The sequence below is a fragment of the Anolis sagrei genome, chromosome 3, assembly GCF_037176765.1.
Source record: "Anolis sagrei isolate rAnoSag1 chromosome 3, rAnoSag1.mat, whole genome shotgun sequence".
Lineage (NCBI taxonomy): Eukaryota > Metazoa > Chordata > Lepidosauria > Squamata > Dactyloidae > Anolis > Anolis sagrei.
The window spans coordinates 269,793,945-269,820,079 of record NC_090023.1 but is presented as its reverse complement, the minus strand read 5'-3'; the positions used below and the strand labels follow the sequence as shown (position 1 = coordinate 269,820,079).

The following is a 26,135-nucleotide window of genomic DNA, read 5'->3' as shown; positions in this document are numbered from 1 at the left end:
TGTTGGATGGGGTCACACTTCCCCTGAAAACACAGGTTCGTAGCTTGGGTGTGATCTTGGACTCATCGCTGAGCCTGGAGCCCCAGGTTTCAGCGGTGACCAGAGGAGCATTCGCACAGTTAAAACTCGTGCGCAAGCTGCGCCTGTACCTTGGGAAGCCTGACTTGGCCACGGTAGTCCACGCTCTGGTTACATCCCGATTAGACTACTGCAACACTATCTATGTGCGGTTGCCTTTGAAGATGGCTCGGAAGCTTCAACTAGTCCAACGTTCGGCAATCATGATACTTGTTGGGGTTCAGCCTGAGTTTGAACTTGAACCTGATTCTCTGTTTGTTCCTCCTGATGCTAATGAAAATATATTTACTGATGCTAATGAAAATGTACCTCTTGATGCCAATGCTCCTGAAATTAGTGAGGAAGAAACTTCTGTAGGTTTGGAAAATGCCAATGTTCCTGAAATTAGTGAGGAAGGAACTTCTGTAGATTTGGAAAATGAAAGTACCAGTGTTCATGAGAATGTTTCAGAGGGAAGCCATGACCTTTCACTCCCTTCTGCACCTGGTAACTTTAATGAGAACAGAAGGGGGCAGATTTGGCAAGACAGGAGTAAATCACTCAGCTTGCGAAGGTCTTCCCGATTAAAAGAAATACAAACAACGGCTTCAAAGCAGAGGGGCAGCTCACGGAACAAATTCTTCGGCTTCAATTGCCTTCCGCCGGGCTGACTTTCTCAGTTCAGGCATCATTTCAGATTGATGAAGACCTTGGCAGTTCTCCCGGTTTCCCTGGCTATGGTCTTGAAAGATTTCTAGGATATCAAGTACAGTTAGTGGATTGCTAACAGGTTCCAGTATTTTACAGTGTGGCTTTGGGTTTTGTTTTGTCCATTTAAATTCATGTTTGCTGATTTTGCTGTGGCTTTTGACTTGCATTATTCCTTTATTTTGTAATCATTTTTCTTCAATAAAAAAGGATTGTTTTTCACAGTCAAGTGTAGTGGATAGTTATCTTAGGGCCTCGTTCCCTGCTCTGGATTGCAACAATACTAACAGGAGCAGCGCGCAGGGAGCATACAACCCCCCTGTTGCGCCAACTCCACTGGATGCCAATTTGCTACCGGGCTCAATTCAAAGTGCTGGCTTTGGCCTATAAAGCCCTAAACGGTTCCGGCCCAAGTTACCTATCCAATCGCATCTCTGCCTATGAACCCACTAGGACTTTGAGATCTTCCGGGGAGGCCCTGCTCTCGATCCCGCCTGCAACACAGGCTCAGTTGGTGGGGACGAGAGACAGGGCCTTCTCGGTGGTGGCCCCTCGGCTGTGGAACGCCCTTCCTGCGGACATTAGATCGGCTCCATCGCTAATGGTATTTCGGAGAAAGGTGAAAACCCGGTTATTTGAACAGGCGTTTGAATAGGCAGTGCAATGAATATAGGAATGGAACAACGGATGATGAGCTTGGATCATGTTTTCAGTTATGAGACGCCAGTGAGTTGTTATTGTCGTTAATTGATTAGTCTGTTATTGTGTTAATTGTTTTTAAATATCTTGTTGTTGTTGCATTGAATTTTTGCTGCTACTGTTGTTAACTGCCGTGAGTCGCCTAAGGGCTGAGAACAAATATACAAATAAAGTAAATAAATAAATAAATAAATAAATTTGTTTGTTTACAGTATTTATATTCCGCCCTTCTCACCCCACAAGGGACTCAGGGCGGATTACAAAGTACATATACATGGCAAACATTCAATGTCATAGACACACAACATATAGAGACTGTCACACAGAGGCTATTTAACATTTTCATGAGGGAATAATAATAATAATAATAATAATAATAATAATAATAATAATAATTGTATCATCTCCCCAAAGGACTCGGTACGGCTTACATGTGGCCAAGCCCACAACACATCAATAAACAAAAACAATAACAAATAGTCAATACAAAAACAGTTAAAATAAACTCAAAAAACAAAAAATACACAATAAGTAATAAACAATAACAATATCAATAACATACAGCATTTAAAAACCTATGGTTGGGCCAAATTAAAACTTGTGCGCCAGCTGCGCCCATACCTTGGGAAGTCTGACTTGGCCACGGTGGTCCACGCTTTGATGACATCCCGTTTAGACTACTGCAACGCTCTCTACGTGGGGCTGCCTCTGAAGACTGCCCGGAAGCTGCAGCTAGTCCAACGCTCGGCAGCCAGATTACTAATGGGTGCTGGGTACAGGGAGCATACAACCCTTCTGTTACGCCAGCTCTACTGGCTGCTGATTAGCTTCCGAGCACAATTCAAAGTGCTGGTTTTGACCTACAAAGCCCTAAATGACTCTGGCCCTGTTTACCTGTCCGAACAGATTCTCCCCTATGAACCATCAAGGTCTTTAAGATCTTCCGGGGGAGGGGGGCTGCTCTCGATCCCACCACTGTCACAATCGCGGTTGGTGGGGATGAGAGACAGGGCCTTCTCGATGGTGGCTCCCCGGCTTTGGAACTCCCTCCCACAGGAGATTAGAACAGCTCCCTCCCTCCTGACATTCAGGAAATTAACAAAGACTTGGCTATGGAATGCAGCCTTTGACAACTGAGTCAACTCTGGTCCACATGGAAGGAGAATGATTAACTGTGAATTATGACCATGAATGTTTTTGACGACTTGGCTGTGTAATTGTGATGATGACGATGTTGTATTGTAATATGTTTTTAACGTGTAATGATAATGCATTGTGTAGTTTGTATTTTGTATATGAACACATGTTGTGAACCAGATCTGAGTCCCTCCTGGAGGTGAGAAGATCGGTATAGAAAACTTTTAAATAAATAAATAATAAATAATGTAATAATTAAAATTTAAAATTTAAAAATGCTGGGCATGAACAAGGTAGGGTAAACTAGGATAGGGTTTTCAGAGAAAGAGGAGGGCGCGCAGACAATCCTAAATCAATATTGAAGTGCATTTAAGAGTTTTCCTTATTCTGGGAAGGCATACTGGAACAACCACATTTTCAGGCTTTTCCTAAAGCCAGCGTTGGGGCAAGTCTGATGTCCTTAGGGAGTGAATTCCAGAGTCGAGGGGCCACCACCGAGAAGGCCCTCTCTCTTGTCCCCACCAATCACGCCTGCGAAGGAGGTGGGATCGAAAGCAGGGCCTCTCCAGATGATCGAAGAGATTGTGTGGGTTTGTACACAGAGATGCGATCACGCAGATAGGCGGGTCCCAAATTGTTCAGGGCTTTGTAGGTAAGAACCTGCACCTTGAATTGGGACCCGAAAATGAACGGCAGCCAGTGTCAGCTGCATTAAGATCACTCTGACCAAAAAGGTCATGAGTTGGAAGCCAGCCTGGGTTGGAGTGGGTTTCCAACCAATTGTATAGCCTGTTGTCGACCTTTGCAACCCGAAAGAATGTTGCATCTGTCAAGTAGGAAAATTAGGTACCACCTTAAAGTGTGGGGAGGCTAAATTAACTAATTTATGAGGCCATAAAAAAGACTCCAGCAAAGCACTCCAGAAAAAGCATGCGGGGAATGCGGAAGTACTTCATCAGAGCCGCAGATGGACGATGAAAGCGACAGCTCCCCTGGCGGCCAGAAAAAGTTAAATAGCCTCTGTGTATGTCTGTATACGTTGTATGTCAAAATTGGCATTGAATGTTTGCCATATATGTGTACACTGTGATCCACTTTGAGTCCCCTGCGGGGTGAGAAGGGTGGAATATAAATACTGTAAGTAAATAAATAAATAAATAAATAAATAGATTAAGCATGGGCAAACATGGGCCCACCAGGTGTTTTGGACTCCAACTCCCACAATTGTGGGAGTTGGAGTCCAAAACACCTGGCGGCCCCAAGTTTGCCCACGCCTGGTGCAGATGTACACCAATGATGGCAACGGTCCTTTGAATGAATCTGGACACAAAAGTGTTATGGGAAGGTGGCCCAAAACAGAGCCAACACGCATTCAAAGAGGGAGGCGTCTTGCCAAATCCAGGGAAGCACAGCTGGCCTGACGCTGCACATATTATTGGAGAGCGGGACGTGCAAAGCTGCCCCCGGCCTTTGCACCACAACGGCAAAACCACAGCACCGATATCTTTCTCAGTTCCCTTTCCAGGTGCCCAGGCTTCCTGAAATGGCCAGAAGCTGGGCTTTTCGGTGACAGATGCAGCGTACCGCATGATTTGAAAGAAAAGAGGGAAAGTGCAACCCAATACTCACAAATCAGGCTTATGCACATGCACACATGGCTTGTTTAGTTCGACTCTGAAGGGATGGGGATGACAACCACCATGTCAGACTACACAGAGAAGCCATTGAAACACACAAGAAGCATGTGGACAATTTCAACAGAAAGGAGGAAACCATGAAAATGAACAAAATCTGGCTACCAGTATTAAAAAACTCTAAAATTGCAACAGCACAACAACAGAGGGGAAACAAACCAGGAAACACTCAGGGGCAGCTAATCACCTCTCAACAGACACCAACAAGCCACACCAAACAACAGCCAGGCCATCAAATGCTAATCAAGGAGGAAATATGAAAATGAACAAAATCTGGCTACCAGTATTAAAAAAAACTTTAAAATTACAACAGCACAACAACAGAGAGGAAACAAACAAGGACATCTAATCACCTCTCAACAAAAGTTTGCTCCAGGCACTGTCAGGCCATTTTATGCTAATCAAGGTGGTCAGTTGAAACATTCACACCTAGCTCCAACAGACAAGGGTTCTTTGTCCCACCCTGGTCATTCCACAGATATATAAACCCATTTTCCTAGTTCCAACAGACCTCACAACCTATGAGGATGCTTGCCATAGATGCAGGCGAAATGTCAGGAGAGAATGCCTCGAGAACATGGCCATATAGCCCGAAAAAACCTACAACAACCCAGTGATTCAGGCCATGAAAGCATTTGAAGATACAAAGATGAAGTACTTTGGACACATTATTAGAAGACAGGAAAGACTGGAGTGAGATTCTGCAAAATACAATAGTTAGAGCTAATCACCTCTCAACAAAAGATTCCCCCAGGCACCAACAAGCCACACCAAACAACAGCCAGGAAACAAACAAGGACATCTAATCACCTCTCAACGAAAGATTGCCCCAGGCACTGCCAGGCCATCCAATGCTAATCAAGGTGGTCAGTTGAAACATTCACACCTAGCTCCAACAGACAAGAGTTCTTTGTCCCACCCTGGTCATTCCACAGATATATAAACCCATTTTCCTAGTTCCAACAGACCTCACTACCTCTGAGGATGCTTGCCATAGATGCAGGCGAAACGTCAGGAGATAATGCCTCCAGAACATGGCCATATAGCCTGAAAAAACCTACAACAACCCAGAGAGATTACTGTCCGTTTCTCTGTTCATCCATCTATCCATCTATTCATCCGTCTGCCTATCTAATATTCTGTCTGTCCATCTATCTGTCGAAGTAATATTCCACAGACCAGGAAGACCTTTCTCTGTTCCCAAAAACTTTCCACCCAGGCCTCCTTTTATTACTTTTTAAAGGATTGGATTGTTTTTATGATGTTTTCTTCCTCCTTCTCCTTCTTCCTTCCACTAAGCAAGACTCTCAAGTTCACCGTATTAAATTAAAGGAATGATTCATAAGAAAACAAGGTTCCAGGAGGCAAAGGTGACACAGAGCGGAGGAGCGAAATTCAATTTCGGATTGCCACAAACAAGCCAGATACATCCTGTGTCCTTTCCTCCCTGCGAGGCTCAAACACGAAAGCAGTGCCTTTGCCTCTCGCAGCAACCTGTTCCTTCCAATGCAACCCCCCGAAGGACGCACCAAAATAATAATTTTTAAGAGGCGTGTGCGTCACATCCCTAATCTCGTTCGGAGCCCAGGAGATCGCCAAACCTGCTAATTACCTTCCGCAGTGGTTCCCGTAAAACGGAGAGGCAAGAGGATTTGGGGCGCCGTGATTAATTTCCTCCCGCAATCTTGCCACCTCTTGTCGCTGCGAGCGGGAAGAAGCCGTAATGAGAGGTTTTTGCTTCTTCCACAATTGATTGTGAACAGTGCAGCGGCCTTGACGGACTTCGCTCTTGCCCAACATCTGAAGCAAATTGGAATAGAATTAACTTGCTCGCCCTGGGATAAAAAGCCAGAATAAGACTCCCATCCTGCTAGTCTGTTGGACCTCACCATGGTGGTACATGCCTTGGTGACACCCTGTTTAGACTCCTGCAATGCACTCTACATGGGGCTGCCCTTGAAGGATGTTCAGAAACCTGCATTGGCCCAAATAGCTCTGGCCAGGTTTTTAAACAGGGTTGGCTACAGGGAATGCACAACTCGCTTGTTACAATCATTCCATTGACTGCCAGGCCAGTAGTCCACGCTCTGGTTACGGCAGTCCACACTCTGGTTACATCCCGTATAGACTACTGCAGTGCTCTCTACGTGGGGCTGCCTTTGAAGACTGTTCAGAAGGTCCAGATGGTCCAACAGACAGCAGCCAGGTTGTTAACAGGAGTGGCACTCAGGGACTTATCTATGAGTCATATCAAAATCCGGATCGAATCATATATGAATGCTTACGTTGGTAGAAAAAAGGAAGAACAAGGAGGTGATAGGGCCTCTGTGAGGAGAAGATGGGGAAATGGGATAGAGAAAAGGCAGAACTACCTGGCCGCTCTAAACAAATTCAAGTCCCCAGGGCCGGATCAACAACACCCAAGAATATTGAAGGAACTAGCGGAAGTCATTTCGGAACCTCTGGCAATCATCTTTGAGAGTTCTTGGAGAATGGGAAAAGTCCTAGAAGATTGGAGGAGGGCAAACATGGTCCAGATCTTCAAGAAGGGAAAAAGGAGGGCAACTAAAATGATCAAGGGTCTGAAGAACGAGCCCTATGAGGAGAAGAGAAGACAGGGAGGAGACATGATAGCCATGTATAAACATGTCTAAATATGTATGTATTTCATTGACACTGAAATTCAACACCGCCTGAGCTCTGCGAGTGCAGCATTTTTCCGAATGAAGCAGAGAGTGTTTGAGGGACATTCATAGGGAGACCAAGGTGCTTGGGTTGTTGTAGGTTTTCTGGGCTATATGGCCATGTTCTAGAGGCATTTTCTCCTGACGTTTCGCCTGCATCTATGGCAAGCATCCTCAGAGGTAGTGAGGTCTGTTGGAAGTAGGAAAATGGGTTTATATATTTGTGGAAAGACCAGGGTGGGACAAAGGACTCTTGTCTGCTGGAGCTAGGTGTGAATGTTTCAACTGACCACCTTGATTAGCATTTAATGGCTTGGAAGTGCCTGGGGAATCTTTCTTTGAGAGATGATTAGATGTGCCTGATTGTTTCCTCTCTGTTGTTTTGCTGTTGTAATTGTAGATTTTTTTTTAATACTGGTAGCCAGATTATGTTCCTTTTCATATTTCTTCCTTTCTGTTGAAATTGTCCACATGCTTGTGGATTTCAATGGCTTCTCTGTGTAGTCTGACATGATGGTTGTTGGAGTGATCCAGCATTTCTGTGTTCTCAATCACCTCTAATCACCTCTCAACAAAAGATTGCTCCAGGCACTTCCAGGCAATCAAATGCTAATCAAGGTGGTCAGTTGAAACATTCACACCTAGATCCAGCAGACAAGAGTCCTTTGCCCCACCCTGGCCATTCCACAGATATATAAACCCTTTTGCCTAGTTCCAACAGACCTCACTACCTCTGAGAATGTTTGCCATAGATGCAGGCGAAACGTCAGGAGAAATGCCTCTAGAACATGGCCATACAGCCTGAAAAAACCTACAACAACCCACATCATCATCATCATCCAAACTGCCTTGCATGATATGCATCTGGGAGCTGACATTCAAACTACAAGAAAGGCAATTCCACCTAAACATGAGGAAGAACTTCCTAACTGTGAGAGCTGTTCAGCAGTGGAACTCCCTGCCCTGGAGTGTGGTGGAGGCTCCTTCTTTGGAGGCTTTTAAGCCTCCAAAGAAGCCAAAGCCATGTATTCCCTGGTCAAAGCCATGGTATTCCCTGCAGTAACCTATAGATGTGAGAGCTGGACCTTAGGGAAGGCTGAGTGAAGGAAGTTAGATGCTTTTGGGCTGTGGTGTTGGAGGAAAGTCCTGAGAGTGCCTTGGACTGCGAGAAGATCCAACCAGTCCATCCTCCAGGAAAGAAAGCTTGGCTGCTCACTGGAGGGAAGGAGACTAGAGACAAAGTTGAAGTACTTCAGCCACATCATGAGGAGACAGCAAAGCCTAGAGAAGACAATGATGCTGGGGAAAGTGGAAGCCAAAAGGAAGAGGGGCCGACCAAGGCAAGATGGATGGGTGGCATCCTTGAAGTGACTGGACTGACCTTGAAGGAGCTGGGGGAGGTGACGGCCGACGGGGAGCTCTGGCGTGGGCTGGTCCATGAGGTCACGAAGAGTCGGAGATGACTGAACGAATGAACAACAACAAAGCAGAGGCTGGATGGCCATCTGTCGAGGGTGCTTTGAATGTGATTTTCCTGCTTCTTGGCAGAATGGGGTTGGACTGGATGGCCCATGAGGTCTCTTCCAACTCTATGCTTCTATGTGCCACTGCACATTACATTCAGCAGCAAACACTTTTTGTATAGTTTCAGGGTTTTGAAAATTGAGGTGCGCATTAGATTTGATGGCGCATCAGACTTGGGTAGTTTGTGGGGATCTTTTGCACCTTTCCTTGCCTTTTTGAAAAACACGCAGCTTCATCTGACATGCAAGTGTTCCCTGGAGGTGACACTAAGAGAACATTGGATTCCTTCTGTCCTCCCTGCACGGCTCATGTTCTGCATTGCCGGGAAAGCAGAGGGAAGCCAGCTGGGGAGGAATCCAAGGTATGCCTGGCATTCGCTCTCGCTTCTCCTCCCGTTGCCCCATCCGCCTCACTCTTGGCCATATATGGAGCTGAAAACAGCACCGCCAGGTCACCGGGAGCCTTCTTCCAGCTGCAAGGAGGTCGGCTCGGGTTTCAAGTTCTGTTTTCCTTTGCTGGAAAGCCAAGGGCTCCCTCTAGGAACCAGGGATGCATCCAGGATGGGCATCAACAGACAGAACATTTTCCTCCCTGGGGACCATACAGACATCCAAAAATCCCCCTCCCCAAAATGCAAAACTTTTATCTCATTGCATGTTTACTTAGAGCTTTGGAAAGATGGGTAATTTTTGCAATAAATGAGTCTCTTTGACTGAAATGCAATTGACTCTCAACATGCATTAATGTAGTTTGGACCATGGCTCAATGCTATGTGATTGTGAGAGTTTTAGTTTGAGTAGGTACACTGATGCAGAGAAGTCTAAAGGACTTGTAAAACTACAACTCGCGGGATGCCTTATCACTGAGTTACGGCAGTAAAAGTGGTGTCAAACTGCATTAAATCTACAGTGTAGATCAGCGTTTCTCAACCTGGGGGTCGGGGCCCCTGCAGGGGTCGCCAGGGGGTGTCAGAGGGGTCACCAAAGACACAGTATTTTCTGTTGGGTTATGGGGGTTCTGTGTGGGAAGTTTGGCCCAATTCTAACCTTGTTGGGGTTCAGAATGCTCTTTGATTGTAGGTGAACTATAAATCCCAGTAAATACAACTCACAATGTCAAGGTCTATTTCCCCCAAATTCCAGCAGAGTTCACATTTGGGCATATTGATTGTCATGCCAAATTTGTTCCAGATCCATTATTGTTTGAGTCCACAGTGCTCCCAGCAACTACAAGTCCCAAATGTTAAGGTCTATTTTCCTCAAACTCCACCAGTGTTTACATTTCGGCATATTGAGTTTTGGTGCCAAGTTTGGTCCAGATCCATCACTGTTTGAGTCTCTGGATGTAGGTGAACTACAACTCCAAAACTCAAGGTCAATGGCCATCAAACCCTTCCAGTATTTTCTGTTGGTCAGGGGAGTTCTGTGTGCCAAGTTTGGTTCAGTTCCATCATTGGTGGAGTTCAGAATGCTCTTTGATTGTAGGTGAACTATAAATCCCAGCAACTACAACTCCCAAATGACAAAATCAATCATCCACTCAATGCCACCAGTGTTCAAATTTGGGTGTATCGGGTATTTTTGCCAAATTTGGTCCAGTGAATGAAAATACATCCTGCATATTAGATATTTACATTATGCTTCGTAACAGTAGCAGAACTACAGTCTTGAAGTAGCAACGAAAATAATGTTATAGTTGGGGGTCACCACCACATGAAGAGCTGTATTAAGGGGTCACGACATTAGGAAGGTTGAGAACCACTGGTGTAGATGCATCCCTTGAAACCCCGCTTCGATGCAATATGGGTCTTCCCTATCTGTTTTTGGCCTAGTAATAAATGTGAAAGCGAGAGGAAAATGTCCCATATCCCCAAGGAGAAGGGAGGGAGGGAAATGATGTGTGCGCATATGTCTGTGCATGGCGCGTGCGCATGGAGGCCTGTGTGCGTGCCTCCAGCGCTCCCGATGCAATTAAACACGGCTGACCTCAGACGACCCGAGGATGCGCCATCCAGCCGAAAGGCAGAATACAGAAGCATCCCTAGCATTCTAGGTTTTCCCTCTGCGAAATCCAGGACTATTTTTGGCTCCCGCTCTCTCTTTCCACTTTCCCAACCCGCTGACTTGTATTTTCTGGGGAGGGCTGCGCTCCCTTTTCAAGGGTTTCCCCACAGCTGCATTCCCCTTGTCCCCGCTTTGCAAGAAAGAGAATGCTTTCCTTCTTCTCTTGGCACCCAACGAGCAAAAGGAGGGTTGAGAGTGAGCAAAAAGAGCCCCTTGTTTGGCTGTTTTGGACTACAACTCCCATCATCCCCAGCTAGCACGGCCAATGTGTAGAATTGATAAGGACCTGTATTGTTGAAGGCTTTCATGGCTGGAATCACTGGGTTGTGGTAGGTTTTTTCGGGCTATATGGCCATGTTCTAGAGGTATTCCCTCCTGACATTTTGCCTGCATCTATGGCAAGATTTCTCAGAGGTAGTGAGGTCTGTTGGAACTAGGAAAATGGGTTTATATATCTGTGGAATGGCTGGGGTGGAGCACAGAGCTCTTCTCTGCTGAAACTAGGTGTGAATGTTTCAGCTGACCACCTTCATTAGCATTTGAAGGCCTGGCTGAGCCTGGGAAAATGTTTTGTTGAGAGGTGTTAAGATGTGCCTGTTTGTTTCCCCTCTGCTGTTTTGCTGTTGTAATTTTAGAGGTTTTTAATATTGGTAGCCTGATTTTGTTCATTTTCATGGTTTCCTCCTTTCTGTTGAAATTGTCCACATGCTTCTTGTGGATTTCAATGGCTTCTCTGTGTAGTCTGACATGGTGGTTGTGAGAGTGGTCCAGCATTTCTGTGTTCTCAAATCATATGCTGTGTCCAGGCTGGTTCATCAGGTGCTCTGCTATGGCTGATTTCTCTGGTTGAAGTAGTCTGCAGTGCCTTTCATGTTCCTTGATTTGTGTCTGGGCAATGCTGTTGCGTTTGGTGGTCCCTCTGGAGACTTGTCCACAGCTGCATGGTACACGGGAGACTCCTGCAGAAGTGAGAGGATCCCTCTTGTCCTTTGCTGAACGTAGCATTTGTTGGATTTTCTTGGTGGGTCTGTAGATAGTTTGTATGTTGTGTTTCCTCATCAGCTTCCCTCTGCGGTCAGTGGTTCCCTTGATGTCTGGCAAGAACACTTTTCCTCTGGGTGAATCTTGGTCTTGACTCTTGTGGCTTCTTCTCGGTTGTCTTGCAGCTCTTCTGATGTCTGAGGTGGAGACTCCATTGGCCTGGAGAGCCCGGTTGAGGGGGTTCTGTTCATCTTGAAGGAAGTGGGCTTCGCAGATAAGGACCTACTTGGTTATTCTGGAGAGAGAATTTTCCTCACTTAACCTGGCATCACTGGCATCTTCCAGTTAAAAGGTCTCCAACTGCAATGAATGTGGGGTAGGGTCAAACAATCAGTAATGATGATGGTGATGAGCATTACTTGCCCGTTTTCCATTGCATTGAATGTGGAGTAGAGTCATACAACCAATGGTGATGAGCATTACTCCCCACTCCACAAAGCTCAAGATGGGAACAACATAGAATTAAAATGCAGTCTAAAACTAAAAGCTTATAGGGTTGCTGTGAGTTTTCCGGGGTGTCTGGCTGTGGTGCAGAAGCATTCTCTCCTGATCTTTCACCCACATCTATGGCAAGCATCCTCAGAGGTTGAGAGGTCTGTTGGAAATTAGGTAATTGGGATTTATATGTTTACTAGCCATCCCCTGCCACACGTTGCTGCGGCCCAGGCTGAGTATATATGTGTTTTACTAGGTTCTTGTGGGTTGTTTCGGGCTATAGAGCCATGTTCTAGAGGCATTCTCTCCTGACGTTTCGCCTGCATCTATGGCAAGCATCCTCAGAGGTAGTGAGGTCTGTTGGAAGTAGGAAAAATGGGTTTATATATCTGTGAAATGACCAGGGTGGGACAAAGGACTCTTGTCTGCTGGAGCTAGGTGTGAATGAGTCCTTTGTCCCACCCTGGCCCTTCCACAGATATACTATAAACCTTTTTCCTACTTCCAACAGACCTCACTACCTCTGAGGATGCTTGCCATAGATGCAGGCGAAACGTCAGGAGAAATGCCTCTAGAACATGGCCATATAGCCTGAAAAAACCCACAAGAACCTAGTGATTCCAGCCATGAAAGCCTTTGACAATATATGTGTTTTGTGTGTGTATATATGTGTTTTGTATGTTTGTTTGCTTATTTGTTAAAAATGCAATACAACTGTTTGGTTTGCTCCTGACACGATAAATAAAATACATATAAAAGACAGCTCGCCGAGTTCAAAACATCATCCAACGCAATCCAAACATTGTGGTACAATAACTCTTAGTCTGTACCAGTTCAATCCATCAATCTGCGAATGCCTGATTCCAAAGCCATGATTTCAGCTGCTTCCTGAAGGTCAGGAGGGAGGGGGTAGACCTAATCTTGCCGGGGAGCCACCACAGTGAAGGCCCTGACTCTCATCCCCACCAAGGGCGACTCCAAAGGTAGTGGGACCGAGAGCAGGGCCTCTCCGGAAGATCTTAAAAGTCCTTGATGGTTTATAGGGGAAGATATGTTCGGACAGGTAACCTGGGTCGGAACAGTGTAGGGTTTTGTAGGTTAAAACCAGCACCTTGAATTGTGCTCAGAAGCTAATTGGCAGCCAGTGGAGCTGGTGTAACAAGGGAGTTGTGTGCTCCCTGTACCTCGCTCTCATGATCAGCCTGGCTGCCGAGCACTGGACTAGTACGAGTTGGAGCTTCGGGCAGTCTTCAGAGGCAATCCCACGTAGAGTGTTTTGCAGTAGTCTATTCGGAATGTAACCAGAGCATGGATCACCGTGGCCAAGTCAGACTTCCCAAGGTAGTGCTGCTGCCTCAGACTTCCCAAAGAGTGCTGGTGGCTCCCCAAACAACAACTCCCAGGATTCCATAAAACTGACCCATGGCAACCAACTGGTATCAAACTGCATTAACTCTACAGTCTAGAGACGCACCCACAGCCCCTCCTGCATCATGAATTTTGATCAAGATGCGGGAGAGAGGACCTTCCCTGTTGCCTTTCTCTGCTGGCAGAGAAAGACATTTTTATTGAGGGAGGCATTTGGTTTTGTAAATGTTGTGGCAGATGGAGCTTTTCGTGGGGGCGAGGTGTTTCTATTTTATGATGTTTTACATATGTGTTAAAAATTGCTTTTAACTTATATAGTTTTTTGAAAAAAACCTCAGGAATCTGGCTCGACTGTGAATTGATTTTTGTATTAATAGCTTATTGGCTGTACTATTCTAAAGCCTTTGACAATTCAAGAGAGATATTGACAAGCTGGAATGTGTTCAGAGGAGGGCAACTCAAATGATCAAGGGTCTGGAGAACAAGCCCTATGAGGAGCGGCTTAAGAAGCTGGGCATGTTTAGCCTGGAGAAGAGAAGGATGAGAGGAGACATGATAGCCATGTATAAATATGTGAGAGGAAGCCACAGGAGGGAGCAAGCTTGTTTTCTGCTTCCTTGGAGACTAGGACGCAATGGAACAATGGCTTCAAACTACAAGAGAGGAGATTCCATCTGAACATGAGGAAGAACTTCCTGACTGTGAGAGCCGTTCAGCAGTGGAACTCTCTGTCCCGGAGTGTGGTGGAGGCTCCTTCTTTGGAAGCTTTTAAACAGAGGCTGGATGGCCATCTGTCAGGGGTGATTTGAATGCAATATTCCTGCTTCTTGGCAGAATGGGGTTGGACTGGATAATGGCCCATGAGGTCTCTTCCAACTCTTTGATTCTATTTTATGACTGTGTGGATCATAATAAACTGCAGCAAATTCTTGGTGGGACGGGCATACCAAATCACCTTGTCTCTCTCCTGAAGAATCTGTACAAGGACCAAGTAGCAACAGTCAGAACTGACCATGGAACAACAGTCTAGTTCAAGATTGGGAAAGGCATATGGCAGGGTTGTCTACTCTCACCCAACCTATTCAACTTGTTTGCAGAACACATCATGCGATGTGCAAGGCTTGAGGAATGCAAGGCTGAGGTGAAAATTTCAGGAAGAAACATGAACTACCTTAGATATGCAGATGACACCACTCTGATGGCCGAAAGCAAGGAGGAGCTGAGGAGCCTTCTAATCAAGGTGAAAGAAGAAAGCGCAAAAGCCGGGTTGCAGCTAAACATCAAAAAAACCAAGATTATGGCAACAAGAATGATTGACAACTGGGAAATAGAGGGATAAAATGTGGAGGCCGTGACAGACTTTGTATTTCTAGGTGCAAAGATTAGTGCAGACGCAGACTGCAGCCAGAAATCAGGAGACGCTTCCTTCTTGGGAGGAGAGCAAGGACCAATCTCGATAAAATAGTGAAGAGTAGAGACATCACACTGGCAATGAAGGTCCGCATAGTTAAAGCCATGGTATTCCCCATAGTAACTTATGGATGTGAGAGCTGGACCATAAGGAAGACTGAGCGAAGGGAGAGAGATGCTTTTGAACTGTGGTGTTGGAGGAAAGTTCTGAGAGTGCCTTGGACTGCGAGAAGATCCAACCAGTCCATCCTCCAGGAAATAAAGCCCGGCTGCTCACTGGAGGGAAGGAGATGAGAGGCCAAGATGAAGTCCTTTGGCCACATCATGAGGAGATAGCAAAGCCTAGAGAAGACAATTATGCTGGGGAATGTGGAAGGCAAAAGGAAGAGGGGCCAACCAAGGGCAAGGGGGGATGGATGGCATCCTTGAAGTGACTGGATTGACCTTGAAGGAGCTGGGGGTAGTGACGGCCGACAGGGAGCTCTGGCCTGGGATGGTCCATGAGGTCACGAAGAGTCGGAAACGACTGAATGAATGAACAACAACAAACCTGTACTGTTGCCTGGAAGTCAACTTCAATCCTGTAAGAGCAGGAAGGCAAAATACAGTGAGATGGATGGATGGATGGAAGGATGGATGGATGGATGGATAGATAGATAGATAGATAGATAGATAGATAGATAGATAGTAAAGGTAAAATCCCTCCTTTCAGGGCATTTCTGCCTCTTTTCAACCCTGGAACATGTGATGAGCTCTGTACCTCTCTATGCTTTGCAACCACAGAGGACTATGCATGATGGCAAGAAGTAGTTCAACTCATGTGATGAGCTCCATGCCTCTCCATGCTTGAAAAGAGGCTGAAGTGCCCTACGACTGGGAAATTGCTCAATGTGACAAGAATCATTGTGCTGGCACAGCTGTGCCAGGAGATTTGAATTTCTTTTTCTTGCACTGTTAGTTTACAGGAATCTATTCAAGCTATGCTTTTTTGCAATCAGGTGGCTTCCCCAGGTTGCAATCATAGGGCCAACAACCTATCAATCATCATTAGAGCCTTTAGATCCGCCCCTTTCCCCATGTTTTGGAGGGAAAAGGGGACTTTGAGTTCAGTCTCACAGTTTGGAGCCTTACAGTAGGACGTGTGGGCTTTTCTCTACCCCACCTGTAAAAAGATTCGCTTCTTACAGCTCTGCCAGGGTCAAAGAAATAGATCTACAGCCAGCTTTTGCTGGGGTTAAAGAAATAGATCTACAGCCAGCTTTTGCTGGGGTTAAAGAAATAGATCTACAGCCAGCTTTTGCTGGGGGAAACGGAAAACCTCTACAGCTTTGCTGGGAAGTAAAGTTACAGTTCCACAGCTTTGCTGGAGGAATACAGCCATCCTTTGCTGGGCAAAAGAAATAGTTCCTACAGCCTTCGTGGAGAAACTAAAGGACACCAGCTTGGTAGATCTACAGCAACCATTGCCTGGTAAGGGACCACTCGGGCTATCCATAACGCAGCTTAGAGCCGGGAGTTGGGGCCTCACGCCAGCAGGGTTAAGGAAGATTGCCCAAGGAGGGGTCGGAAGGTTTCCCTAAAGAAGATAGGAACAGTTTTTCAAGATTATATGGCATTTTATTCATTTGTTTGAAGATTTAAGCCTTAATAAAGAACTTTGTTGGACTTATTTAGAGCCTCTACAGAACTTTGTGTTGGGAAACCTGTGGGACCCTTTAGCTGAGGCACCCCGGCGTCTCGTAGGGCATACAGAAAGCACGTCCTATAAACAGACATTGTCATAGGCCCAGCGCACGACAGCACAATCATGATCACAAACCCTTCCTACTAGCCTTGCCTTGTGGTCACCCAGGACCTCACCTCTGAGGATGCTTGCCATAGATGCAGGCGAAACGTCAGGAGAAATGCCTCTAGAACATGGCCATATAGCCCGAAAAAACCCACAAGAACTGAGACACTATAATAAGAATAATAATAAACCTTTATTTATACCCCGCTAACATCTCCTGAAGGACTCGGTGCGGCTTACAAGAGGCCGAGGCCCAACACAACAGTAAACAACAACATAACAAATACAACAATAAATAAACTCATAAAAAGAAAACAATAAGCATTAAAACAATAACAATACACATTAGACAATAACACCATGACAAATTTAAAACTAAGGCCGAGTCAAATGTAATAATTAAAAATTTTAAAAATGCTGGGCATGACCAGGTGCAATGAATAAGTTTTTGGAGATAGGTGCGGTATGTAGACAATCTTAAATCTCTAGTAAAGTGCATTTGGGACATGATGCTTGGAGTTTCCTATTCTGGGAAGGCACACTGGAACAGCCACGTCTCCAAGCTCTTCCTGAAGACTGCCAACGTTGGGGCTTGTCTGATGTCCTTGGGGAGAGAGTTCTAGAGTTGGGGGACCACCACAGAGAAGGCCCTGTCCCTCGTCCCCACCAATCGCACTTGCGATGCAGGTGGGATCGTAAGCAGGGCCTCTCCAGATGATCGAAGAGATTGTGTGGGTTCATAAACGGAGATACGGTCACGTAGGTAGACGGGTCCCAAACCGTTTAGGGCTTTGTAGGTAAGCACCTGCACCTTGAATTGGGACCGGAAAATGAACGGCAGCCAATGGAGCTCCTTAAACTATGACTAGCTTCAGCCAGTATCTGTCCCAAAAACCAACCAACCAAAACAAGAGAGCATTGGGAGACCTATTTCTGCTTCCAAGGAATTTCCCCCTCTCTGTGCCCAACGCAAAGGGGAAGCATTGAAGTGTGCTCTCTCGAAACAAGAAGTCGTTCCCCTCTCCAGGGATCCGCTGCACGGAACCAAAGGGATTGATCGTCCAAATGTGTCGGGTCAGCCCTTGCTCTAAAATTTCAGCTCGCGCTTGCATCCTGCATGCATTATTTACTTCCCAAAGAGCACCGAAGGAGAATGGCAGAAGGGCAGAAGGAGGAGCGGTTGCAAAGGGCAAAGCAATGGGCAACACACAACCTGGTTGGGGACAGGTTTTGAAACACTTCATTGAAACACATGTAAACACACACCAACTGCAGGTTAACCTTCAGAACAATCATAAAAGCTATTTCAGCAGCAAAGAAATGATTGGTCCAAAATCAGCAATGGTGCATCTTGGCTATTAGAAGATTCGAACCCAAACCGTGAGCCCCTTTATTTGTGCATTTTCTATAATTCTGCATTCCTCAACCATGGTTCCAAATCGTTGCTTTAAAGGTCATGATTATATAACATTCATGAGCTCAGTTCCAATAAAGCCTTACCTGGAATCTGCTTTTTGGTCCTGAATCCCTCAGTCCAAAAAGAAATGTTTATTGGGAATGTAGAGGAAGACTTCTGGAGAATGAATGGACCTAGAAAGCAAACCAAAGCAAAAGGTTTACATTTGAAGTCTTGCATTCAGGCCTCAAAACATTGGTGTGTTAGCATAAAATGCATCATTACTGTCCTTAATGGCAGATTTTCCCAATCTATAAGTTTTTCTACAGTGTTGAATTAATTCAGTTTGATGCCACTTCAACTGCCATGGCTGAATGCTATGGAATCCCAGGAGCTACAGTTTGGAGAGGTGCCAGCCTATTTGACAATGAAGGCCTTGCAAAACTACAACTCCCAGGATTCCATAGCATGGGGCCACACTACATTCCTTCTACGGTGTGAATACACCCTCTATATCCAGCCTACAAAGGAGATCTTAAATCCAACTGTGAGTCTCAAGAAGAAGAGACTCATTGGGTCATGAGATTTACAAAAGCATTGATTTCAAAGCGCATCAAATACACTGCAGACTAATTCAACCAGAGAAGTCAGCCATAGCAGAGCACTTGATGGAACAACCTGAATGCAAAATATTATCTGAGAACACAGAAATGCTGGACCACTCTGACAACCATTATGTCAAACTATACAGAGAAGCCATTAAAATCCACAAGCCCGTGAATCATTTCAACAGAAAGGAGGGAACCATGAAATTGAACAAAATTGGGTTACCAGTATTTTAAAAAAACACCAGAATCAAGACAGTAAACAAGGAACACCACTCAAAAATAGGGGAATTCCAGACAGCAAATAATCAAGTGCCAGTTAACAACTCCCAAACAGAGGATGTCTCCAGGCAACAAAGGCCAGGCCACCTCTGTGCAGAAACTTTCACCAACTGACTTTGCAACTTCATACAGTTCTGGCCCAGCTTACTTGTCCGAACGCATCTGCCTCTATGTCCCATCTCGTAACTTAAGATCATCCAGGGAGGCACAGCTCTTGCTCCCACCAACATCACAAATGCGGCCGGTGGGGATGAGAATCATAGAATCATAGAATCATAGAGTTGGAAGAGACCTCATGGGCCATCCAGTCCAACCCCATTCTGCCAAGAAGCAGGAATATTTCATTCAAAGCACCCCTGACAGATGGCCATCCAGCCTCTGTTTAAAAGCCTCCAAAGAAGGAGGAGGGGTGATTTGAATGCAATATTCCTGCTTCTTGGCAGAATGGGGTTGGACTGGATGGCCCAGGAGGTCTCTTCCAACTCTTTGATTCTATGATTCTATGATTCCCTCCGGTGAGCAGTCGGGCATTATTTCCTGGAGAATGGACTGGTGTTTTTGTTGCTGTCTGTGACTATGTTCAGGAGATTCCATCTCACTTTCCGTCTCTTGGATTTTGAAAAATTTGGCTTGTTGTGGAAACAAGGATTGGTGATAACGCTTCCCCCTGAGACCCCTTTTCATATGATAACAACTCTTCCAGGAGTGGATCTCCCTTTCGAAGGGAAGATTTCTCTCACTCCCTGTTGTCTTAGTAAGGAATGTGTAAGTCAGATGTTTGTAACTCAGGGACTGCCTGTCATAAGTTCACAATTGGACTGCCATAGCAGAGAACGCTCCTTGGAGATGGCACATCTAGCTTGGTGCATCTCCTCTCTCTTATCAGTGGCTCTCACGGGTTGGGAGCAGCAAAGAGTCTTCTCCTATCAACTCCTCCTTGAACTTCTTAACTGGAGGCAATGTCAAGGGCAGAGGCTGGGACTAGATGTCCTGGGAGCTGGGCATGTGCTCCGTCGCTGGAGCAAAGAGTCCCTTTCCTCACAACACTGAGGCATTTACGAGGGGCAGTCATGCCGAAACCCGAGCCTCTTTTCCACGAACTGAAGAGCTGAGCTCAAAGGGTACTTGCGTCGCAGGCTCCATGGCCAGCAAGCCGAGAAATGCTTTTGCAATCGGGCAGAGATGAGCTTCTGGGAGGGAGAGCCAGCCACAGCAGACCCCGAAAAAGCACCCCCGGCTTGGGATGCAGGCTCTTCGTCACTTGCTTTTTAAACACAACGGCGTCCCCAACAAACACGCCTTGCCAGTTGTCTGTCCCAAGACTATGTGTCTCCAAACAGACGAAGAGGAGGCATCCTTGAATAGTGTTAGATGTCCCAGGAGACTGTTTAGCCAAGGCAGCGATCACATTACTAGTCTCCCATTTAGGTTATGGATCAGCCTCAAAAAAAGGACATTCAGGAGCTCCAAAGAGGTATTGGGTCCCACACGAACGTGTTGGGTTCAGGCCAGGTACATTGGAAGAAACCCAGGCACATTAAGGAAGGATGAAAACTTCCCCATCCAAGGATCCTAGTCATGAACCTTTTGAGCACATATTGATAGCTGCAAGTAGAACCGAACCAGTGAAGCAATGAGATTTACCTTTGTGTTGACTCACCATTCAACTATGGTTTTACACATCAGAAATAACCTTTAATACAGTAAGATCCTTTGGTAAATTCTGTGGATCTCTTTCCAATATATTTTTGCCCTTTCACAAGACCACCACATGTGTAGGAAATTCCCTTCCTGTTTTCCTCATTTCCAACAATTGTTATTCAATGTATTGTCGAAGGCTTTCATGGCTGGAATCACTAGGTTCTTGTGGGTTTTTTCGGGCTATAGAGCCATGTTCTAGAGGCATTTCTCCTCACAACCTCTGAGGATGCTTGCCATAGATGCAGGCGAAACGTCAGGAGAAATGCCTCTAGAACATGGCTCTATAGCCCGAAAAAACCCACAAGAACCTAATTGTTATTCATCTCTTTGTTAAATTTAGATAATTTTGGGGGTTTTATGTACCATTTTAGGGTGTTATGTACCATCATTTTCAGCCAGTTTTCTTGAATATCATATCATTGCGTGTATTTTAATATTTTTTTTTTTGGCAGATACTCTCCCATTCCTCCATCATAATAGTTCTCCCTATATTTTTAGTCCATTTGTCATGCAAGTACTCCATAACAGCATGAGGACCGCTCCGGTCGCCCTTCTTTTATTACAGACGATTTGATTTGATCGCACACTCAAATCTTTGGTTGTTGTGGTCTCTGTTAGGAGTTTCAGGACCCAACGGGAGCACAGTTTCCTAAACTTTAGGTGTTCAAGCATCCAGACAACGTGGCTGGCAGAGCAGAGTTGACCATCGCTTCAATGTTGGTGGTCTTTGCTTCTTCCAAGCGGATGTTTGTCCGCCTGTCTTCCCAAGAGATTTGCAGGATTTTCCGGAGGCAGCGCTGATGGAATCGTTCCAGGAGCTGCATGTGACGTGTGTAGACAGTCCACGTTTCACAGGCATATAGCAGGGTTGGGAGGACAATAGCTTTATAGACAAGCACCTTGATATCCCTATGGATGTCCTCAAACACTCTCTGCTTCATTCGGGAAAATGCTGCACTTGCAGAGCTCAGGCGGTGTTGTATTTCGGTGTCGATGTTGAGGTGGCTGCCAAGGTAGCGGAAATGGTCAACATTTTCTAATGTTACACCATTAAGATGTATCCCTGGCATTGGAGAGGGGATGGCTGGTGACTGCTGGAAGAGTACTTTGGTTTTCTTGATGTTCAGTGACAGGCCAAGCTTTGTGTATGCTCGTAAAACATTGTAAAACATAGACGATAAACATATGACATTATCAATAAGACAAAATACAATTAACAACTATGGGAAGGCCAAATGTAAAAATTAAAATTGGAAATAGTGCTGAAGCATGGACAAAAAGGTGATAGTGGCGTTTGTGGAAAACATACGAGCAACAACAATATTTATCTATATGTGTTAAACATAAAACAGAAAGTAGAAGGGAGTTCACCTTAAAACACAAAACACAGTGAGCTGTAGAAAGAAATATCTTTTTTACAGAATTTTTTCTTGGGTCTGCACTTAGCATTGGGTTTGTTCCTGGGAATGCTTTTGGCCTGCCGTCCCAAAGCAGGGTTTCGGAGCTGTGTGATGGTGTGAACAAGGTCACAAGCGGCTCTGGAGATGAGCTCATGCAAAGCACATGACGGAGAAGATTATTTTCCAGCCTCGGCTTCTGCAGCGGAGAGGCTCTAGGGTTACATTTACAAAGCTAAGCGGAAACCCAGAGCCTGTCCTGTTTATGAGACGATGCCAACCGGCAGCTAAACAAGAGCAGGTCTTGCCCAGTAATCTGGAGCAGGTGTCACCCTAATGAAGTGCCCGTTACTCGATCCGCTAGAGAGAGGAACATAAAACTGCCGCTGCCCACTCCAATCTCCTGGCTCGACTCAGGCCAGCCCACAACGGACACAACAACAATTTGGCCGGTCAAGTTTGTATCACAGAGAGGGTCAAAGTATGTGCAGCATGCATTCCTCCACTGGATGGCAGCCACCAGATGAGGGCATTATGTGCTTCATGTCTAAATGCAACTGCCACTGTCTGCTCTCGCCTTGGGCCAGCCAATGACAAACAGTCTGGATGGTCAAGGTGTATCATACAGAGGGCTAAAGATTGTACAACATACAACACTGAAATACAACACCGCCTGAGCTCTGCGAGTGCAGCTTTTTTCCGAATGAAGCAGAAAGTGCTTGAGGACCAGGACATCCGTAGGGAGACCAAGGGACTTGTTTATAAAGCTATTGTCCTCCCAACCCTGCTATACGCCTGCGAAACATGGACTGTCTACAGACGTCACATGCAACTTCTATAACGATTCCATCAGCACAGCCTCTGGAAAATTCTGCAGATCTCTTAGGAAGACAAGAGGACAAGTGTCAGCATGCTGGAAGAAGCAAAGACCACCAGCATTGAAGGGATGCTCCTCCACCATCAACTCTGCTGGACTGGTAACGTTGTCTGGATGCCCAACCACAGTCTCCCAAAGCAGTTGCTCTACTCCGAACTCAAGAACCGAAAACAGAATGTTGGAGGACAGGAAAAGAGATTTAAAGATGGGCTCAAAGCCAACCTTAAAACCTCTGGCATAAACACTGACAACTGGGAAGCCCTGGGCCATGAGCACACCAGCTGGAAGTCAGCTGTGACCAGCAGTGCTGTAGAATTTGAAGAAGCATGAATGGAAGGCGAAAGAGAGAAACGTGCCAAGAGGAAGGTGCATCAAGCCAACCCCGACCGAGACCACCTTCCAACTGGAAACTAATGCCTTCACTGCGGGAGAAGATGCAGGCCAAGAATAGGGCTCCACAATCCGGACTACGTGGCCGGTCCAGCGGAGTTGATGGTGGAGGACCATCACTTCAATGCTGGTGGTCTTTGCTTCTTCCAGCATGCTGGCGTTTGTCCGCCTGTCTTCCCAAGAGATTTGTAGGATTTTCTGGAGGCAGCGCTGATGGAATCGTTCCAGTAGTTGCATGTGACATCTGTAGACAGTCCACGTCTCACAGGCGTATAGCAGGGTTGGAAGGACAATAGCTCTATAAACAAGCACCTTGGTATCCCTATGGATGTCCCGGTCCTCAAACAGTCTCTGCTTCATTCGGAAAAATGCTGCACTCGCAGAGCTCAGGCAGTGTTGTATTTCGGTGTCGATGTTGATTTTGGTGGACATGATGGCGACAGTTTTGGACAGCAGTGGCTTCCAAAGTGACCCATTTAAGGTGGAATCCTGTGTCAAACAGGGATGTGCTATTGGCCCAACTTTATTCTCCATCTTCATCGCTATGATACTTCACCTTGTTGATGGGAAGTTTCCCACCGGAGTGGACATCATCTATCGGACAGATGGCAAGCTATTCAACCTCAGCGGACTGAAAGCCGCAACCAAGGTTACAACAACATCTGTTATAGAACTCCAGTATGCTGATGACAACGTCGTCTGTGCGCATTCAGAAGAAGATCTACAAGCCACTCTAAACACATTTGCAGAAGCATACGAGAAGCTCGGCCTGTCATTGAACATTGAAAAAACCAAAGTGCTGTTCCAGCAGACACCAACCAGCCCCTCTCCAATGCCAGTGATACAGCTTAACGGTGTAACATTAGAAAATGTTGATCATTTCCGCTACCTAGTTATGAAGTAGCAACTAAAACAGTGTTATGGTTGGGAGTCACAACCGCATGAGGAACTGTATTAAGGTGTTGCAGCATTAGGAAGGTTGAGAAACCCCTTTGCAACTTCAAGGTGGTCACAAACTCCTGGCCGTTGAGGCACTTCTGCTGACATCAAACTCCCTTTTGCTCTTTGAAGCCATTTTGCAACCACAGAAACCGGGACCTTTTAAAAGCCGCTGGAAAAGTGGGAAGGGAGAGGCCAGGTTGTCCCTGCCAAATTGGTGCAAGAGGCAGAGAAGATAACTTCCCAATCTGCCGAGGCCTACAATTTGCTCCCTCCGCCTTTCCCCCCGCTCAGTCTAATCCAGCCCTGGGCCTGCCATTCCTTTGTTTTTCAACATGGTCCCCTGACTCCGAGATCAAAACCAGTTAAGCGGGAATTAGTCGGAAAGCAGACAGGCAGGCAGCTGCTCTCAGACTGGAGGCAGAAAACGTTTTCTGGCAGGAAGGCCGAGCGTGTGCCTCCCCGCGCACCCTCATCATCCTCGTCGTGCCAGAAGATATAAGTACCAAAACAATCTGAGAGACATACGCCAGGGAGTCTCTCCCTCCCCGAATCCCTCCCCTGTTGCACATCTCTTTTCATGCGCCCCCTTCTCTCCGCGGCTTCTGTCACCGTGTGCTCTCAGCGAGATATTTTTAAATCCCTCGTCGCAGCTCATAACTGCGAGCGCATCAGCCAAAATACCTCCCACGGAGGGGAGTTATATATAGATCGGTGCGCAGCCGGCGAGGGGTTGCGCATGAGGAGTGTGACATGCAGCCAATGCGGGTCGAGTTGTAAGGAACCTAAGGCGGAGGGCTCCAGACCCACGGCATTGGCTCTCCATCCAGGAGGCTGGCCTCAGCGTTGCACAAAAGCAAAGCCCGGAGGCATTATGTCTATCTCTGTAGAAATGTATACGACATACCTTGTTGACAGTAGACACATCCATGTTCTGCCAAAATGCAAGCGGCTCAACTTTCCACCTACTTTGGCTGGGAGACAGATGTGGATGGGAACATGAACCGGGCCCGTTTAGCAAGTAAGCGCTTGCCACATCTCACCCGGTACTCCTTGTTCTGAATCACACAAGACCTGGAAGGTCAGGGTGAGAAGGGGACTTTGCGGGATCCCTTCCCCAAATCACTCAGAGGGACCCATCCAGGGGCTTATTGTTTACCATATATACCCAGGTATAAGTCTTGAAATATACCCAGGTGACGCAGTGGGTTAAAGCGCTGAGCTGCTGAACTTGCTGACCAAAGGGTCAAAGGTTCAAATCTGGGGAGCGGTGTGAGCTCCTGCTGTTAGCCCCAGCTTCTGCCAACCTAGCAGTTCGAAAACATTCAAAGGGGAGTAGATCAATAGGTATTGCTCCGGCGGGAAGGTAAATCACTCACAGGGACCCATCCAGGGGCTTATTGTTTACCATATATACCCAGGTATAAGTCTCAAAATATACCCAGGTGAGGCAGTGGGTTAAAGCGCTGAGCTGCTGAACTTGCTGACCAAAGGGTTGAAGGTTCAAATTTGGGGAGCGGCGTGAGCTCCCCCTGTTAGCCCCAGCTTCTGCCAACCTAACAGTTCGAAATCATGCAAATGGGAATAGACCAATAGGTATTGCTCTGGCAGGAAGGTAAATCACTCAGAGGGACCCATCCAGGGGCTTATTGTTTACCATATATACTCAGGTATAAGTCTCGAAATATACCCAGGTGAGGCAGTGGGTTAAAGCGATGAGCTGCTGAACTTGCTGACCAAAGGGTTGAAGGTTCAAATCCGGGGAGCGACGTGAGCTCCCGCTGTTAGCCCCAGCTTCTACCAACATAGCAGTTCGAAAACATGCAAAGGGGAATAGACCAATAGGTATTGCTCTGGCAGGAAGATAAATCACTCAGAGGGACCCATCCAGGGGCGTATTGTTTACCATATATACCCAAGTATAAGTCTCGAAATATAC

The 26,135-nt window shown here is 46.2% G+C and overlaps 1 protein-coding gene across 4 annotated transcripts in view; it reads right to left on the bottom strand.

Annotated features, from left to right (window-relative positions):
* The window catches only part of LPP (LIM domain containing preferred translocation partner in lipoma), a 398,174-nt gene that overhangs the window by 298,859 nt on the left and 73,180 nt on the right, over positions 1–26,135 (bottom strand). For all 4 annotated transcript variants that reach the window (XM_067466127.1, XM_067466130.1, XM_067466126.1 and 1 more), the window contains exon 2: positions 18,110–18,199. The gene's annotated coding sequence lies outside the window, so the exon portion shown is untranslated. The remainder of the gene's footprint in view (positions 1–18,109; positions 18,200–26,135) is intronic.